This window comes from Tenrec ecaudatus, chromosome 5 (assembly GCF_050624435.1).
Source record: "Tenrec ecaudatus isolate mTenEca1 chromosome 5, mTenEca1.hap1, whole genome shotgun sequence".
NCBI classification, from domain to species: domain Eukaryota; kingdom Metazoa; phylum Chordata; class Mammalia; order Afrosoricida; family Tenrecidae; genus Tenrec; species Tenrec ecaudatus.
In genome coordinates, this window is record NC_134534.1 from 156,620,548 (window position 1) to 156,637,733 (window position 17,186).

At 40.5% G+C, this 17,186-nt stretch overlaps 1 protein-coding gene across 4 annotated transcripts in view; it reads left to right on the forward strand.

The window, feature by feature from the left end:
- Positions 1 to 293: 293 nt before the first annotated feature.
- The window catches only part of LARP4B (La ribonucleoprotein 4B), a 93,529-nt gene continuing 76,636 nt past the window's right edge, over positions 294 to 17,186 (forward strand). For 2 of the 4 annotated variants that reach the window (XM_075550140.1, XM_075550141.1), the window contains exon 1: positions 295 to 631. The gene's annotated coding sequence lies outside the window, so the exon portion shown is untranslated. Of the gene's footprint in view, positions 632 to 17,186 lie in introns of all 4 variants that reach the window. The other 2 variants (XM_075550139.1, XM_075550142.1) reach the window with 2 other exon arrangements.

Consider the following 17,186-nt stretch of genomic DNA (forward strand, 5'->3'; position numbering starts at 1 on the left):
CGGGCGCCGTCTCCCCAGTTTGCCAGAGGGCCGAGGCCGCGGCGGCTACGTGCAGCCGGCGCCAATCGGAAGCGCCGGGCGCCAGGGGACGCGCGCCGCCGAGGAACCGGGGGCGGGGACAGGGCGGATAGGGGCGGGCCGGGGCGGGGAGCGCTCGCCCAATGGCGGCGCCGCGTGGGGATGACGTGATGCTCTCCCGGCCTCCGAGACCGCCAGAGTCCCGGCCTCGGTGAGCGAGGGGGCGACGGGGACCGGGTGGAGGGGAACGGGAGGGCGGGATTTCCGCCAGAGTCCCGGAAGTGGGAGGCTGTGTGTTCTCATGCGAACGGGAAGGAGCGTTGGGGATTTGGAGTCTCGAGGTTGAGACATTTTCGGGCCCGAAAGGGGAAGAGTCCTCGTTCGTCGCCGCCGCCGCCAGCCCGCGCCGCTCCCCACCCTGCCCTCCCCCTCTTTCCCGGCGCCCGCCCGCCCGCTGCGCCTCTTCCTTCCCTTTCCCTTCCCTCCCTCTCCTCTCGCCCCAGTCCCCGTGTGTGGCGCGGCCGCCGGGGGCAGCCAGGGCTGCGGCGCAGGAGCCCGGGGCCGGGTGAGGCTTTGGCGGCGGCGGCGGCTGTGGTTGGGACGGTGCTGACAGGTGAGTGTCGAGGCTGCGGCGGGAACGGCGGCGGAGGGAAGGGCTGGGGCAACTCTCCGGTACACTTACTCTTCACACCTCGCACTTCCCCGACACCCCCTCTCCCGCCGCCGCCCCTAGAGCCGAGCCTCGGGTGGGGGGAGGGGAGGAAACGAGAGTTGGGCGGGGACTCCTCCCTTTCCCCTCCCCCCCGCCGGGCTCGGACCCGCCGCCCGTCTCTCGCCTGTCACCGGAGCCGCCATCTTCCCGCCGGAGGCAACTCTCCAGGCCCTGGTTGGGTCGGCCCCCGGGTTTTGCCTAGCATTTCCCCCGGTTACCCGGCGCCCCGCTCCGGGCCCGAGTCTAGGAGGCGGAGGCCCAGGGTGGTAGGGCCAGGGAGAAGGGAGCAGCTTCATGGGGGAGAGGGGGTTGTTTCTCTGGCCCAGGCTCTTCCCGATTCAATGAAGTCGCCCAATCTTGCTGCGACGCCCCCCCCCCCCCAGGGCCAGGCTGTGGGAATGGGCACCCAGCGAGGGGGCGCATCTGCTGGGCCTGGCGGGCTCCGCCTCCTGCTTCCCGACCCCTTTCCGGACTGCCCTTGGCACGGTGGGTTGCTCCAGGAGGATCCCGAAGAGCCTGGGCAATTGCTGAATACCAGGAACGAGAATCTGGGTCTTCCCTGGCTTCCTTCTTCCGAGCCTGGCTCCGGAGTGGGGCGGCGGCGGCTGCTGCTGCTGCTGCTGCACTCCATGCTGTCAGCTTCTCCCGGACCTGCACTGCGGCGGCTCCGGCCTCGCCCCCTGCCCCCTCGGCCCCTTCCCTCCCAGTGCCAACTTGTGCGCGCCGCCCGCCCCCACCCCGGCTGTAACCCCCGCTCTCCTTCATTTCAGCATGCTCTGGATTACTCCGAAGTGATTATACATTCCTGTCTAGTGGGGTTCCGTGCCGCTTTGCCTTTAGGACGGCTGGCCGGGTCACCCGGTTGGTGGCACCCCCGAAGGGAGGCCGATGGGGTCATAAAGGGTGTCCAGTTTTATTAGAACCAGGAAGTTCGGATCCTGTTGCTCTGATGTTTGTAATACTCCAATTTGTCTCTTGGTATGCTTGTGCAGTCGCACATTGCGAAAGGAATAAAGAAAACCGAATGGAAGGATTCCTGTGTTTGCAACAAGGCGGGAATACACAGTATCAGATCAGGGAAACTCTTACCGGTGCGGTTCTCCATTGTGTAAAATTAGAACTTGTTATTAAAATCAGTTATTCCGACGTCATGTTATTTCGTATTGCATCCTGTTATGAATTAGCCTTACGTGCCGCCTCATTTTTATGGAAAAGTGTCCTAGATTGTGAGTGTGATGAAACTTGGAAAACATTACCTGTAGGATAACTCTTAAAAGTCGCATCCATCTGCCACTCTCATTTGCTGCCTGGTAACTTGCCTTAGTCATAAAGTTTGAAGTTTTGGATAAGTTTAAAAAAAAACCCAAGCTCGACTGGTTTTTAAGTATAAATATTAAGTGTTTTTTCTCATCGAGATAGTAGCAACTTGAAGGTGAATGTTTAAAAACCAATTACCCATCCACTGCAGTCCAGCCATTGCACATCATAGTGACCCTATAGGGTTGGATAGAACTGCCCCATAGGGTTTCCCAAGCTTTAATCCTTATCCAGGCAGACTGCCACCAAGCGGTGTGTTCTCCCACCAAGCGATGCACTGGTGGGTTCACACCAGTCACCTTCCCCTTGGCAGCTGAAGGATTGACCACTGTGCCACCAGGACCCCAATTTTAAATAATCTTGCAAGTTACTCCCCAATAGAAAGTATTTTTTCTTTTAATACTTCTAGGTCACTTTGGCTGAACTGAGGATACTGTACTGATCTTTGAAGCTGTGTTACATATCTAACATACATCCAAAATAGATGTTAGTAGTTTGCAAAGGAAAATAGGGACAACAGTACAGGTGCTCACTTTTTTCCTGGGGTCAGATAATGTGTGAAATGTTTTCTCCATGCTTCCCCAACCTGCATGACTCCTTTTACATTCTGGGTAATTTACTGAAGTGGTTGTGGCTTTTCAGCTTTTCTCTGTATTCAATATATTGAAAGGTACAATAGTTTTGTAATCGAGCTATATAATAATTAGATTGAGTGGGCTTGCTTGGGTTAGTGAAATCGTTTCTGAAAGGCATAGTATTAAAAATTTTTTATTTAGCCATGCTTTTGATTTGTATGCTCCACTTTGAAACTTAGGTTTGGTTAGAAAGAAATATAGTTCTGTATTTTGAAAAGTTAATGTGAGTTGACATTTTTACATGGAAGAATGGCCTCACTTACTTTGTTAGAAATAATTTACTTTCTTGGTGCTTTGGTTTCCTCATCTGTTAAAAGTGGATCAGAGTATCAGCCACACACCAAACCAGACTCACTGTCGTCGTGGTGTCCATTCTCACTTAGGAGAGTCCAACTGCTCCACTTAGTTTCGGAGACTGTAGGTAATGACAGGAGCAGATAGCATGATTTTTCTCCCCCCAGAGTGGCTGGTAGGTCTGAACTACTGACCTTTCTGTTAGCAACCCAACCCTGTAACCTGGTTCCATAGGGCTCTTGTAATAGAAGCACAGTACTATTGACTGTTTTTACTGAAGGCACGGAAACGCCACCCACATGTAGGGAGAAGAGAAGCCAGGGCCATGTGAGGGCTGGCTACAAGCCAAAACCCAGCATTAGGACGGTGCTACTTACCTTATTATTTTCAAAGATGTTTTACTTGTGGCTGTTGATTTTAATTTAGTAGAATTTCTTAATCCCATATATCTGGACAGAGAACAAAATTGGAGGTATATTGTATCTCCTGAAAAAATGTATTTCAGGAGGAAGGGGTTACACTATATATTTGAGTAGAAGGGAGGGCCAGGGAGGGAGAGAGAATCTGATAATATGGGCACAAAAATTTTGTAACATTTGTTTGAAATTGATCAAAACTCAGAGAAATTGAAACAAGCTTAATCAGAGCAGTTACTCATCATATGTAAAGGGCGATCATTCTGATCCATACCCACCCTCTAAAACAGCAAATGGCTAGAGTAAGCCCATTGATTACATTGATGCTTACAAAGAGGGAGACTGTAAAATCAACCATTGGTTAATATTAATGTGATTGATTGAACCCTACCTTCCCCCATTTACTGAGATCAACTAATGATAGGCTGACCACTGCTAGCCGCCTGTAGCCCTAAAATTTTTTGAGATTTAAATTAGGAGGGCCTAGTTAATTGGCTTAATAATATGTGTAGTGTTTCTGCTTTACCACCTAGTTCTTTGCTCAGTACCTGGGGCCTGAAAAGCTTACAAGTGGCCATCAAGGGCACAATAGTCGGTAGCTGTTAACCTGGAGCAGCTAAGAATAGGAGGCAAAAATGGAATGTGTGTTTAATAGCCTCCCTGAACTCCCTCCTTTGCTCTAGGACCAGAAGAACTGGACGGTGTCTGCCTATCATTACTAAACATTTAGATCAAAGATTCTAGAAGAATCCTGATCAAAAGAGGGAAAATACAGAACAGAATTTTAACATTTTCCTGGATCCGAAACTTTCTAGAGCCATGTAGAATGGAGGAATCTTGAAAATTATTGCTTTGAATTAATATTTTTAAAGTTCTGCCTTGAGCATTGTGCTTGTTTAAAAACTATTTTGGGGGGAGCAAATCAACTACAATAGTGAGAAAGATTAGACAGGGACGTTAGTGGCCCGTGAGGAACAACGCGAGGAGGAGGGTGGGAATGCTGGCACAACTCAAGGAATGCAATCAATGGCGTGAATGGTACGTGTAGAAATTTGTGTATGTTCTGCAACGTGTATGTTCTACTCAACAAGAATAACAAAATGCACTAAAAATATTTTTCAGCATTAAAATAGAGGCTTTGAGAGTTTTAAATTAAATCAGTAGGTAATTATGGGTTTTTTTTTGTATTTTTTTCCAGAAGCTAAAGGTTTTGACTATCCTTGTTTATCAGGAGACAAATTAATAGTGCTGTAGAGCAGCAGCTGGCAGAGTTTTGCAATTTGAGTCAGACTTCTTATGGTTAATTTTTGTTTTTACTCAAAAAGAAAGCCTTACATGGGGGAGCAATGGGGGAATGAATGCATAATCCCCTCCTCCCCCCTTCCCTCTCCCCCCCCTCCCGTGACAAACAACAGAAACACGGTGAGACAGCAGCCGGTGTAAGATATGAAAATAATAATAATTTATCAAGGGTTCATAAGGGTGGGGAGGGAGGGGAAAGTAAAGAGGAGCTGATACCAAGGGCTAAAGTCTAAAGAAAATGTTTTGAATAGGTTGATAGCAATATAAGTACAAATATACTTAATACAATGGATGTATGGATTGTTATAAGAGCTGTAAGAATCCCCAATAAAATTTATTTATTAAAAAATGGGGAAAACCTTACAATCAAAATAAGATATGTTATTAATTTTTCATTTGAACAAAATAAGAAATTCTCAAGGAAAGTAGTTGAAATTCAGTAGTAGCAAATTGAGAAGTAGCTTCAATTTGTTTACTGTTTCTGCGAATTGCCTTTAAAAAAGAGGGAGAGAGGTGGAGAATTTGTCAAACCTTGTGATTTCTATGGGGAAGCACACTTTCTAGCAATTGTGAGGGTAGATTCAAAGGGTCGCTGCTACTGTTCCAGTTCCCACATGCATGAGTTTTTTCCAAACAACCCATTTAAACATGGCGCTGCAGTCAGTGGACAGCTGCGAGCAAGTTCTATCAGTAATACATTTGTCTTGGTCTCATTAATGTGCATTCATATCTCTATATATACTTTTTGTGCCATGGTACATTTTTTGTACCACTGAAATGATAATGAAATTTTTAACAACATCTCAGATTATTGAGTATAACACGTTAATAGGAATACTGCCACACAAAAAATAACAAGTTTTAAGAAAGGTTGGGAACACCTCATGACGTCTCAGTGGCAGAGAGGGTTACATGTTCTGCTCACAGAAAGGCCAGCAGTTTGACTCCCATCAGTCTGCATGGGGAGAAAGATGAGGCTTTCTGTTCCTGTAAAGAGGTGGTTCTCAAACTGTGGGTCGTGACCCCTTTGGGGGTTGAACAACCATTTCACAGGGTCACCTATAACCATTGGAAAACACAAATTTTTCACAATATATAATTACATATTTTGTGATTAATTACTGTGCTTTATATTCAATTTGTAACAATGAAAATATATCCTGCATCTCAGATGTTTACATTATGATTCATAACAAAATCATAGTTATGAAATATCAACGAAAATAATTTTATGGTTGGAGTCACCACCACATGAGGAACTGTATTAAAGGGTCACAGCACTAGGAAGGTTGAGAACAACTGCTGTCAAGATTTACAGCCTTGGCAACCCAAATGAGCAGTTCTGTTTTGCCCTATAAGATTGCTGTGAGTGGAAATCAACTTCATGGTAGTGTGTGTTTTGGGGTGGGAAGAACTCAAAGAAGCCACGGGATGAGAAACCATTAATCTCATTGAATCTTTGGCTGTCAACCGGAAACTGGAAGATCATGGAGTTAACTAGCTATTGAAGTTAGGATTTCACGTGGTTTGTTATGTTTGATTCACACAAGCAAGCTTTTGATTCAGGGGGTACCAGAAGTATTATGCAAAGTTCATTTAGCTTAAAGAGCCAAATCTTTCCTTTCGTCTTCAATGAAGACAGTTTTAAAGAATGAAATGTAACTGGCATGAGTCTTTGATGGACCGATTCTATCCAGTGCACAAGGTTCAGTCAAAACAGTGACTTCTGTGGGGTTCTGCTGGGCCAATTAAATGCAAAGCAGAGTGTTTTAACTCAGAAAGTCAAGGCAACTTTGTTTTGGTACCCCAATGGTGATAATCTTAATAGCTTTCCTCAGAGGAGCACCTGCTTTCAAGGTCTTATTTTGAAGATCTTTTAGAAGAATTGAAACTGCATCAGTGAGAGAAAGGCCTGAAAAGACACACTGAAGAATCGGCTTCCATTACGACAATGTATCTGCTCTTCCATTGATGGCAACGACTGTCCTATAAGATTTCCCTTGGGAAGCTTTACCCCATCTACCCTAAAGTCCTGATCTTACACTTTCCAACTTCTTGCTCGCCAAACTGAAAGTGCAGTTTAAAAAATTGAGTCTGGAGGATGCCGATCCTGCTGCAAACTAGAGCACAGAGTTTTTAAGGTGAGGGTTGGAAGAATGAAATCACCACCTTAAGGAAACGAGTATAGTGATTGATTGTGGATGTATTGAGAAACACTAGCTTGGCATTTTGATATATTTGTTTACTGAAGGTTTTGAAAGGAGCCTGGTGGTATAGTGGGCTGCTAACCGCATGGTCAGCAAATCTGACCTACCAGCTGCTCTTTGGGGAAAAGATGAGACTTTTGCCCCTGTAAAGAATTACTTCCTTGAAAACCCAAAGGAGAGAAAGTTCTACTCTGTCCTGTAGGGTCCCTGTAAACCAGAATTGACTTGATGGCACTGGGGTGGTAGTTATTCTGGGGGGTTTCTATTATTTTTGTAGCAGTATCTTAACTGTTGTATATTTAATCTCAAGTATTTTCATTATTTTGTTTTTGTTTTGGCTCTTGAATTAAGTCTGATTCATGGCCACCCTGTGCGTGTCAGAGTAGAACTATGCTCTACAGAGTTCTCAAGGACTGATATTTTGGAAGTCAATCATCAGGCCTTCCTTCCTTCCTTCCTAGGTGCCTCTGGGTGGGCTCAGTGAGTGCATACTGTGAGCACCACCCGAGGATAGTCGCTTGTTTTTAGAAAGCAAAATACTCACATTCTGAAACCGTTCTAAAGCATGCAATTGCAATTTGGAGTATTCAGTTGTTTACAGTAGTTAGAATAAACAAGGACCTTCATCTATTATGTACCTTTGTAACAATATTTACAAGTTTTTGTAATGATCAGTGTTACCAAACAGGAGGTGACTGACACACTTTTTAAAGAATCATTTCAAAGTCTTCTGCCAGAGTTCATACTTTGCATTGCAACAGTAAAACAGATAGGGTTGTGATCCAGGTACCATGTACCATCCTTCTGATGACCTCTTGAGGCTGTAAAATTCCATTTGTTATTTGGCTTAATACTAAAGATACACATTTTATGCTTTCATAATGCAGCATACTTGTGCTTCGGTAGCTTTCTCAGATTTAAGGAGTCCCTTCAGATTTCTAAATGCAAGAAAATAACATGTGCTTGTAAATCCTTCAATGAAACACGAAACAACCCTTTTATAAATGGGGAGGGAAGACATGAATATTGAAATTCCATTTAAGGAAATATGTTAAAATTTTACATTGCTTCAGTGGCATGCTTGCTTATGCTTCTTAATGAAATTTATTTTATCTCGATAAAACCATTAGTTTATCCCAAAGAGCTCCTTTTTCTCTTAAGGGCTAACTTTAGAGTACAGAGTATATAATTGAAGCATCACCTTCTGCAGAGGTTAAACTCACCAGGCTTGATTTTAGTTTAGTTGAAAAGTTTTGCTCTTTTTTCCCCTTAAATAATTTTATTAGGAACTAATCCAGACATCATACCATGCCATAGTTCAAACACATCAAGCAGTGTTGTACAATTGGTACTACAATCAGTTTGAAAACATTTTCTTCCTTCTTGAACTAATTTTTATGCATGTTGATAGCTTTTGAGATTCTCTTTTTCTTTTGTAGTCAGAAAACCCGTTTGATATAAATGATAGGAAACTGTAATGTAGGAAACCATCATGTTCTCTTATTTTAAAAAGATAGTTCAAAGGCTGTTGGGTTGTACAGCGGAAAGGGTTTTCTTAACATTCTAATACTTTATTTTTACTGATGAAAATGTCTTTCTTAGTTTCCACCCTCAGTGCTTCTATAAACTACCCTTTTACCTTACTTATAGTGAAATGTCATGGCTCCTGTTTTAATCTTAAAGGATTAAAAGTGAAACACTAGGGCTACAACCAGTTTTATGTCTTCTTACTTAGTATTGCTCTTCAATGTCAGTGTTACTGCCCCTAGGACATCAAGTGGTTTGTCATTCTGAAATATCTAATATTTTAACTCAATTCTGTAACTATCTTATTTAATTTTTCAGGGGAAGTTTCATAATTACTGAGATGAGACCCAGTCTTCACAGAAAATACTTTGCATGAAACATGGCTTGAAAACTGATATATTAGTATATTTATTTATATAATAAACATTAAAAGTGACCTATTTGCATACATTATTTTAGCCACTACAGTCAAAGAGATTGTTTGAAACCATTTCTTGATTTCTGGACACTTGAAAAAAATTCATCAGTGACTCTCCCTTGCATAAACGTGAAAAGCCCAGGTGCCTACACACAACATGCCTTGGTATATTTCTGTATTTTTTATTCTCACATCCCCTGGTTTATTTACTTGATTACTTTTGGTTGTTCCTGTGTATGAAATGGTGCTTTAAAAAAATTAGCATCATAAACCATTAATCATTAGTAGATTCTGACATCTGTGTCTGAGTAAAATAGTACTCGCTAAGCTCAGTGGCTGGTTTCTGGAAGTCAACCACAGATTTTTCTTAACTATCTGAGTGGATTCAAACTTTCCCCTAATTTCAGTGTATGCCTAATCATTGACACAACCCAGGAACTCCACTGAGTTTTAGCCCATTCCGAAAGATACATTTCGGGAGTCTTTCGGGAGTTTTTCCATAATTTCTAAGGTTGTACTAAATGTACTTCTGTTTTCATAGTTCTTAAGCACACTTTTTGTCCAACTTAGCACACTGATCTTTGCTGCAGAGATCCTGGGTTTGTATTTGGTCCACGACTTGGTACATTATAGATGTTTCATAAAATATATTCAACTACAGAGATAAAAACTTGTCTAAAGAAATCGCGTTCCTGAGTTTTAAAGAAAATGCTGATAGATCATACATTAAAATCTTAATTCTCAAAAGATCTATTAGGTAATTTTTATACAGGCTTTTCTTGTGCATAATAAAAATTGCACTTATGAAATAGCAAAGAATTAGGAGGCAAAAGACATTTATAGAGGTATAAGCATAGTCATGTATATATGTAAATATATTAATATATAATAGGAATATAGACCTATGTACATATATTTATATGTTAGGTATTAAGGAAGCAGATAGACATTGAGCCTCTACTCAAGTACTCTTCTCAACTCAAGAACACTGTTCTAATAACCTGGCATTCTATGACACTCACCTTCACAGTAGGGTCACTGAAGACAATGGGTGCATAAGCAAATGTGAAGAAAGCTGATGGTGGCTAGCTATTATAAGATATCGTGTCACAACAATAATATATCACACACACAGGGGAAAAAAGATGTAGTGTCTGGGCTCTTATAGGCTAAAAGTTAAACAAGCAGCCATCTAGCAGGGAAGCAACAAAGCCCACATGGAAGAAGCACACCAACTTGTGATCACCAGGTGTCCACAGGATGAGGCATCAGGCATCAGAAGACCCAAAACAATCATACGGATGCAAACAAGGGGGTTCAGAGTAGAGACCCAAAGCCAATCTGTAGACAATTGGACATCCCCTCACAGAAGGGTCACGAGGAAGGGATGAGTCAACAAGAGTACAGTATAGCGCTGATGCACACAACATTACTGTAGTTCTTAAATATGGCCACCACCACCGTTCTACTATCATTGACCCCAGTTCTATCTAACACACTCCGCTAGACTGGTGCATACACACTGGTACTGATAAGAGCTGTCAACACACGGAGTCCAGGACAGATAAACAACCCTCATGAACAGCAAGGTAGAGGGATAAGGGAACTGATTGCAAGGTTTGACATAAAATAACCCCCTCCCCCCAGGGGATGAACAACAAATGTGGGTGAAGGGGAGAGAGTGGACAGTCTAAGATAGGAAAACAATAATTTCTAAGTTATCAGGGGTTCACCGGGCAGGGGAAGGAGGGAAAAATAACCTGATACCAAGGGCTCATGTAGAAAACGTATAGAAAATGATGGCAACATATGTACAAATGTGCTTGATACAATACAATTGATGTATGGATAGTTTGGGAGCTATAAGAGCACCAGTAAAATGATTTATTTAAAAAAATTATACTTACAAGTTTATATTTCCAAAGTTTTGCTACCTCTGCTGTAGAAAATGTTTTAGGTAGAATCATTCATATGATTTACATTTCTCAGTTAAAAAAAAAAGTCCATCCTGCTTTTATTATAGTAAATATATTAATTATATTTATTTAAAATAAGTATGTAAAAATACATTGAATATTATAATGTATGTAACAAAACATAATTTCATCATTTTCATATGCACCCTTCAGTGATAGTATGTTTGTCATATTATTCAGCCATCACTATTACCAGCCTCATTTTTCCACTGTGCTTCCCAGAAGCTCTGTCCCTTCAACAATGAGTTGCTCTTCTACTCACCCTTCAACTCCTGGCAACCACTAATAAACTTTAGTTTCTGTACAATCTACCTGCTCTAGATAGTTCATACAAATGGAATCATATAATATTTATCCTTTTGTGACTAACCCATTCCACCCAGTACACTACTTGTTAGTTGGCATCAGGACCTCTCATTTCCTTAGGCTGTGTACCCATAACTGTGCATATCAAAAATCCCTGACTTGCTTCATTGTCTTTTAAATTAAAAGCAATTGTATTAATCAAGAAACGCAATCAGACTATTGGGAGCATTTTAAAACTTAAGCAGATGTTTACATTTTTTATTTTTAAGCATCTTTGCTACAACGCCTTTAACACTAGTGCCAGTGATAAACACTGAGGATCACTGAAAGGAATTCTTTCTTTAGCACATGTTTTTTAACCAGTTAGTTAAACCACAAAACTCACTGCCCTTGAGTTGTTTCCAACTAGGACAAGGTAGAACTGCCCCTGGGAATTTCTGAGACTAACTCTTTACTGGAATTGAAAGCCCATTCTGAATCCCAAGGCTAGTGGTTCCAAACTGCTGACCTTGCAGTTATCAGGCCAAATGTAACCACGATGCCACCAGGATTCTTCCAATTAGACACTAGGGATACAAAAATGAAAGTGATACCAAAGCAATTTTTATAAAGGTAGTAGTCTAGGAGGAATTAAGGAAGTTTAAAGTAATGTAAACTGCATTTGAACACCTGCAACTTCTAAACCTGAAATTTCTTGATATCTCTTAGTGCCACACTACATATTATCCTTATAGCCAAGACATTGATTATAGCATATCCTGTGCTAGGCATTCCTTATCTCTTGCCCCTGATTTAATTTTCTTCATAACAAATATAATTTACTTTGTGTATTTGTCTTCACGTAAATGTCTGCTTTAAGGGCAGAATCTGTTCATTGCTATAAACAAACAGTAGTATTGGCACTAACAAATAATACAGGGCTATAATGTTGAACAAAAAGATAAGTATCCTTATTTCGTTGGAGCTTGCTGTCCAGTAAGGTAGATAAGCAAGTAATCAAATATAAAAAATATGATAAAATATAACAAGTGGAATTGATGTAGACAGTGAAGAATCAGGAAACATTTTTAAGGAAGTGATGGTTGAGTTGAAATTTACAGGACTGAATTTGAGTTGACTATAAAATGGACTCTAACCAAATAATCATGAGGATGGTACAGGACCAGGCAGTTTTTTGTGTTTTTTAATCTGTTTTATATGGGACTGCTGTAAGCCGGAACCAACTTGACAGCACCTAACGACAGCAAAGCAGCCTGTTCACATAAATATTTACAGCCTCAGACACCCTATGGAGCAGTTGCAATTTGTCCTATCACTTGGTCTCATAGAGCTTCTGTGAGTCAGAACTACCAGATGGTAATGGCTTTTTTGTTTTGTTTTGTTTTTGATTAGGTGAAGTAGTGGGGTGAAAGTGAAAGAATAGCAGAGTGGCATGTACAAACTGAGTGAGAAGGGACACAGCATTTTGGAGGAACTAATCAATATGCTGGGGGCCTTGATGGGGTACTGGGTTAACTATAGGACTGCTAACTGCATGAACCTACCAGTTGCTCTACAGGTAAAAGGCTTTCTGTTCCCGTAAGGATTAACAGCCTCAGAAGCCCACAGGAGCAGGTCTACTCTGTTCCACAGTGTTGCTGAGTCAGAATCTACTCATTGGTAATAAGTTTTATTTTATTTATTTTAATCTATATGCTTGTAGAGGGTAGGCAAAAATAAGACATTCCAAGAGATGGATTCCCAAGTTGCAACAATGAGCTCAAATAGAGGAATGATTGTGATGGTGATACAGAAATTCTGTGAAACAGCAAGTTTGTAGATTGTACATTGAGCTGCTAACCTCCAGGTCAGTGGTTCAAATTCTCTGGCTGTTCTTGGGAGGAAAATTAAGCTCTCTACTTTGTAAATATTTAAATCCTTGGAAATTGCAAGTGGCCTTCTAACTTTGTATTAGAAGGTCATGATGGGTCCACCAGTGAGGTGTTTTTTTGTTTTGGCTGGGTTGTTAATGTCGTTAACATGGCTAGGAGAGGTAGTATAGAGTCCTGGTGGGATAGTGGTCACACGTTGGGCTGTAATCCAAGTGGACAGTTAAGAACCACTAACAGCTCCTGAGGAGGAAGACTTGGTTTTCTACTCCATTAAACAATTACAGTCTCAGGAACCCATGAGTTAGCATTGACTTGATTGCAGTAAGTTAGAAGTAGGAGAGGTAGGCAAAGAGCCAGATAATTTTATGAGTGAGACGAAAATTGATCACTAACCTTGATTAATTTGGTGTTTAGGGACAGGACGGTTGAGTTTTAAAAATAATTTATAAAGAACTACCAACTGTCAAATAACATTTAACTCTCCTTATGTATTATTATCCAGTTGTTTAAACTACTGTTGACCCTTGAATGAAACAGATTTGAATTTAAGAGCCATTTATTTTAAGTCAGGTGATGTGACTCACCTCTATGTGAAAATTTTGTCTCCCCAATAAATGGCTTTAATAAAGTGATGTCTGTCAGTTATTGCATGCTTTTCATTATGTTCAGCGCAGTACACTAAACCTTGAATAATAACATGAGACCCATGTGAGACGTGCTTCCTAAGCAGCAGAGAAAAGTCATATTAATGAGTCTATAGTAGCAATTGCCCATCATTACATGACAAATGAATCCAGTGTAAGAATCATTGTAAACAAAGAAAAGGGAAATTTTCCAAGTTGGCACTGCCATTTTATGCAGCAGAGGCAAAACCTTGCATTTCTTTATGTGAATTTTTCTCACTGAAAGTGGATCCTTTATGCGCATGCTCTATGTTATTACATATAATGTATATGTTAAGTGACTTATTAGCAAGGCTTCCTGTTAATAATAGGTTATTGGTCATTAAACTTTTGGGGAGTTAAACATTCATAACTTTTTCAAAAATTTCTTTAAATAGTTCAGTCATATCAAGCAGTGCTATGCCATCACCATGACAATCAGTGTCCACACATCTTCCTTACTGCATTCCTTGATAACGGCTCCCTGTTACCCATGGCCTACCCCCATGAACCCTTATTCCAGTTATTATCTCTGTGGACTCACCTAACTTGGGTTTCATATACAGGAAAACATAAAAAGATACACAGCAGAGAGTCAAGAAAGCTACTACCAACAATAACCAAATACTACGTAGATCAGCCCTAAGCAGGAAAAACCAAGCAAACAAAAAACAGAAAATATTCAAAGCCACATTAAGCTCAAAGTATCTCTAAAGGGAGACCAAATGACAGTTTTTTGTTTGTTTCTTTTTTTCTTGGTCAAGATTTTAAATATTCAAGTCAGAGTAATCATTTAAATCTATAACTATCTCTCCAATACTCTGATAAGCAGACGATTCCCATTTCTCAATTATGGTCAGAGGGAAATCACTGGGGTTTTTTTAAAAATCATTTTATTTGAGGGGCTCGTACAGCTCTTATCACAATCCATACATACAGCCATTGTGTCAAGCACATTTGTACATTTGTTGCCATCATCATTTTCAAAACATTCTCTTCTACTTGAGACCTTGGTGTCAGCTTCTCATTTCCTCTCCCTCCCTGCCCCGGCAATCACTGGAGTTTTACTCCCGATGTAGATCCTGCGAGTGTATTTTGGGGTCCCACTGTTATCCATAGCTTTCTCCAAACCACATTCACAATTTAAGCTCTAACTTTGGATTGGAATTATATCTTTCCACTCCTTTGGATAACACGTGTTCCATGTGGGCTTATTTGATCTCACTTAGATGGCTGCTTATTTGAAAACAAGAATTTAAGACCCTAGTCTCTAGTCTTTTTGATAGCTGGGTACCATTCCAATTTCTTCACCACTTTGCTAAAGTACCCTTATCGTCTGTGTTTCCTTCATGAGGATGAGTATTAAGCATGGCCATATCATGAGAACGAATTGTGTTTAGATTGAAGCTAGGATTAAGTGCAATTACAAAATCTATTCTGTTTTTTATCTGCCTCTGTTTTACCTGAGAGGAGATGTCATTGTGATTTTATGGTAGAGAATCTTACCAATCATCTCTTTTGAGCATAAGATCCTTCTGTTTATAGTGTCAATGATTTAGCCCATGGTAATGTATATAAAACACAATTAAGAAAGAGATTAAACAAATGAAGGCTAAATACAAATCATCATATATCTGTTATTGACTTGCACAGATCAAGTCCTTACATGCCTGGACACTACACAAACAGTGGGAGTTGGTGGTCAAGCAAAGATGATATATATACTGACAATGGCAGGCACAGGTCTACCAGAATAATATTTTAATAAATAAGTAGGGCATCAAAGCAGTAAGTAAATGTTAATAATTCCTGCCATCAGATCTATACTCTTGGTGTAACTACACTCTGCTTTTTTACACTCCTTGTAATTTCCACCTTAAGTCTTCAGAGAACAGGTGTGTTAGAGGTAGAGCCCAGTCCACCTACTGGGATTTCTACATCACATCTGTGGGTAACTATTTTTGCTTGCTTTGTATATTGATTATAGATTTTTAACAACATACAACTTCAGAAACTGAAAAATTCATGAGTTATCACCCTCAACAATGGATTTGGTTTATGGAGTATGCTGTGTACCTCAAAGATCCAGTATTCAGTGTCCCAGTATTCTACGGCCCTAAGTCTGAAAGTGAGGCATTTTTAACTTTTAACTATTCATATATAATTAATTATAAATGAATACTTTAAAATAGAATTGTCGCATTTTCTGTCACTTTATGCTTTGATTTATATCTTTTTATCAACTGAGATGTGATAAACCGACTTCTAAAAATAACTGCCCCAAAGTGGTGTACCCCACTTTCGTGTATAACATGCCCACATAAATCATGCTCTCAGACACATAGAATTTACACAGTGCTCAGAGGAAACTGCTAAGGCATTGTTCCTTTTGAAGCAACATAATGTACATGTCATTTGTTTAAAAATATGGTCATATTGCAGTTGTAACTTTAGGGTTTTACATGTATAAAGCTTCCAAAATTGAAATAAGCCCATTGGGAGAAAATTAGAAATAACTTTGGTCTTGACTGTTAGTTCAGTATTCCATTATACTGTAGTTATCAAAACTTAAGATACTTTTCAATATATACCCTTTAAAAAGACATTTCAAAAAGAAATGCGAAACTGAAATTGGTGGAAGCTGAAGTGAAGGTTCTTAAAGCAGCTATTATACTATTATACTTTCCTTATGCTTTAAGAACATTCATATCATGCTTTAACACCAAGAAAATTAAGGCTTTTGTTTTTCATTTTAGGTGATAAAAAAGGTTTAATTCAGATAGGAAGGTGCTAACAGATCTTATAATCAACACTTCAGTTTGAATCATAATAGTTTACATTTTCTTTTTTGGGAAATAGTCTTAAGAAAACAATCGAAAACCCAACCAGACTCGCTGTCATCAAGTCAATGCCAACTCCTAGGGAGCCTATAGAACAGGTAAAATTGTCCCTGTGAGTTGCTGAGACTGTTAACTATGGGAGTAGAATGCCCTGTGTTTCTCCAGCAGGGCAACTGCTGGTTTTAAACTACTGCCTGGCCTTTCAGCTCCCACCCCACTGCTAAGCCGCTATGCCCCCAGGTCTCCCTTAGTCTAAGAACAACTCACATAAATTAGGATTTTCTTCCTAAAGCATTCAGACAGTTAATTTTTATATGTATTCTGCCAATAAAAGAGTCTGTGTTCAGGTTTTGGAAATTTCAGTGTCCATGTACATACATAGAAAACCCTGGTGTGCAGTGGGTTAAACATAAGATGGCACACTTCAAGTTTGGCAGTTCAAACCTAGGAGCTTCTCCAAGGGAGAAAGATGATGTTGTCTGCGTCTGTAAAGATGGACAGTCTTGAAACCATAAAGATCAGTTCTACTCTGTCCTGTAGGGTCACTGTCAGTCATAACTAATTCCATGACAACAATTTTGTTCTTAACTACTTCTTTATAAAGACCTCAAACTAAGCTAAAGAAAAAAAATGACCCGCTATGAGCATTATAACCACTTGAACTTTAATTTACCATCTGTGGGTA